This window comes from Propithecus coquereli, unplaced genomic scaffold (assembly GCF_000956105.1).
Source record: "Propithecus coquereli isolate 6110/MARCELLA unplaced genomic scaffold, Pcoq_1.0 Scaffold102, whole genome shotgun sequence".
NCBI classification, from domain to species: domain Eukaryota; kingdom Metazoa; phylum Chordata; class Mammalia; order Primates; family Indriidae; genus Propithecus; species Propithecus coquereli.
The window spans coordinates 1,157,094-1,160,002 of record NW_012134081.1 but is presented as its reverse complement, the minus strand read 5'-3'; positions in this window follow the sequence as shown (position 1 = coordinate 1,160,002).

Here is a 2,909-nt window from a genome sequence, read left to right as displayed (position 1 = left end):
GTATTTTCTTCTTCACTCTCAGGGATGCCTATAATTCTTTTATTTGGCATCTTTACATAATTCCATATTTCTTGTAGGCTTTGTTCCTTCCTCTTAATTCTCTGTTCTTTATCTTTGACTGACTTGTTTAATTCAAAGATGTTGTCTTTAAGCTCTGAGATTCTTTCTTCTGCCTGGTCTAGTCTATTCTTAAGACTTTCCACTGTGTTTTGTATTTCCTTGAATGATTTTTTCATTTTCAGAAGTTCTATTTGATTTTTTTTTAATAATTCAATTGTTTTACTGAATTTTTCATTCATTTGCTGATTTTTTTTGTGGTTTCTTTGTTTTGGTTTTCCATTTTCTCTTGTATTTTGTCGAGCTTACTTATAATCCATATTTGGAATTCTTTATCTGTCATTTCAGTATCTGATTTTGGTTGGTATCCATCACTAGAAGGCTGGTGTTCCCTTTGAGGGTGGCTTCTTTTCTGATTCTTCATACTTCGGGAGTTCTTTCACTGATTGCTTCTCATCTGGAGCAGCTGTTGCTTGTTATTTTTGGATTTTCTTTTATTTAGATAGGGCTTTTTCTTCTCACCTCACTTGTACATGTGTGTTTATAGCATATGTTGTGTAAGAAATTTTGCTTTTGCTTGTGGGTGCGTTGATGACACTCTAGGTTCTGGTTGGATGCTTAGGTTATTGATATTCTTGATGTGGTGGTTTACTCAGATGCTAGTTGTTTATAGGCTATAGACATGGCAAGCTATGTGATTAGGTAGATTCCCTGTCTCTCTTTGATGAGGGAGGATCGAGGTCTTTGAAATCCTTTCTTTTTCCTTAGCCCTATTGTTTTCTTAACAGTGTGAGTTGTAATGGCACACTCAGCTTAATCTCTGAAATAGTAGGTAGTGTTTGTGGGTGAGAATGAACCACACCGTGTATGATTGAGTCATTAAATGCTGTAAAAAACATCTAAATTAACCTTCCTGTCAGTAAGTGGCACTTGCCAGAAGGAACAAGCTGCAATGTTGTTTTTGTGACCAGCTTTAGTCCCTCAGGAGAAGAACTCAAATGCCCAGGTGGTAGGTGGGGCCCTGGAACTTCGGATGAGTCCTTATTCTCTGCCATGGCAGTGGTAGGTGGGGCAGTGCAGCTGGGCAGTGCTGGGTTGGGTGAGCTTGCCCTTAGGCTCCACAAAAGCTGGCAAGGTATCTGTTTCAGCAGGGGTCAAAGATCTCCTTCCAGCTGCTGGGCAAAACCACCAGGGAGGGGCTGAAGTGGCCCTACCCAACCAGCAAGTCTGCCTGTGGAGCCTGGGCCATTCACAGTTGACAGGCTATAGTGGGCCTCACTCTTCTCCACCTTTCTCTGCTCTGAGGTTTCCCCTTGGCATCTGCTGGCAGGTAGGAGCTGAAACCAGTCTCGCTCCCCTACAACTGTGATGTGGGCCAGAAGCTTCCCTGTCCAGGATCCTGGCCTGAGCTGAGGGCACAGCCCTCCTGTTAGGGGATGGGTTCCCTACAAGCATGCTGCAGCTAAGCCCCACACTGCACTCTCGTCTCCCCGCTATCTGCCCATGTGGGCTCCCTCACATCCCAAGACTAATTCACAAATCTCTCTTCTATGCCCCCAAGCAACATGATCAAGACCTGGGGTTATGGGATGTGGCCTGTGGGCCCATCCCTGGGTCTCTGAAGATCAATTTTTGACCATGCTAGGGAGATGTGCACTGGTCCCGAGTTGCTCACAGGGTGCCCAAGCAAGTTTGATATCACTCTGCCTTGGGCATGCCAAGATCTGATGGAGTCACCAGGCAAGCATCACCAGGGAGGGCCAGCAGGCAGGGAGCTCACGGTCTGAACGCCCCTCAGTCTGCTGCATGACCTCAAGAGGAAAGGTCTGGGTCCCACATTCTGTGGAAGGCTTGTGTGGTGGCTCAATTATTTCTCTCAGCAACCACAGGTAGGGGAGGGGAACAGGAGAAAAACAATCTGAATGGAGGAAAGCTAGCCCTCTGGTCCTGCCCATCGCTCACTCCAGGAGGCCATCTGCCCAGAATGTCTAGGCACTGGAGTCACACAGATCACCCGTGACCCACTGGACCTCTGTAGCTGTTGCAGTCTGGGTCAGAGATAGAAATGTCTGTGTGGGAGTGAGCAAGATGGTACCTGAGGAGTTGAAACCCCCGGGGATGACAAAGGTGCATGGTGGGTAGAGCAGCAATATGGCACCTGCCATCGGGGCTCGGGTCTGTGGAGAGAGAAGGCACCCTGGAGGGGATGGGAGCCTGGTGCCCTGTATGCAAGAAGATCCCTGCTCACTGGTGGCAGCAGCCTCTGGGCTTGTGTGGGCAGAAAGTCTCTCCAGCAGCTTGGAATGCACAAACTGTCAGAGATGTGAGGGAGGGAGAAACAAACTGCTCCACCTATCCTTCTTGCTGGTCTCCAAGCCTCTCAGGGGTTGATCTTTGCCACTACCTTGCTCTTTTGTTCCCCACTTTTTTCCCTTGGGTTTTCTTGATTTTTTTGGCCCCTTTCCTTCGGTTCCCTTCCTGTTTTTTTTTTTTTTTTTTTTTTTTTTTTCTTTTAAACTTTTTCTTTTTTCTTGGGCCCTTTTGGCGGGGGTTGCTTTTGTTTGGTTTTTTTCTTCCTTTTCTTTTGTTTTTGCTTTTTGTTAATTTTTTTCCCACCTTTTTTTTTCCTAATTCTTGACACCTTTTCAAAAATCAATTGGTCATAAATGTAAGATTTTTTCTGGACTCTCTGTTCTGTTTTCTTGATCTATGTTTGTGCTTATGCTAGTACCACACAGTCTTGATTGCCATAGCTTTATTGTATATTTTAAAATCAGAATGAGTATGTTCTTCAACTTTCTTCCTCTTTTTTCAAATTTTTTGGTTATTCTGCATCCTCTGCTTTTCCATAT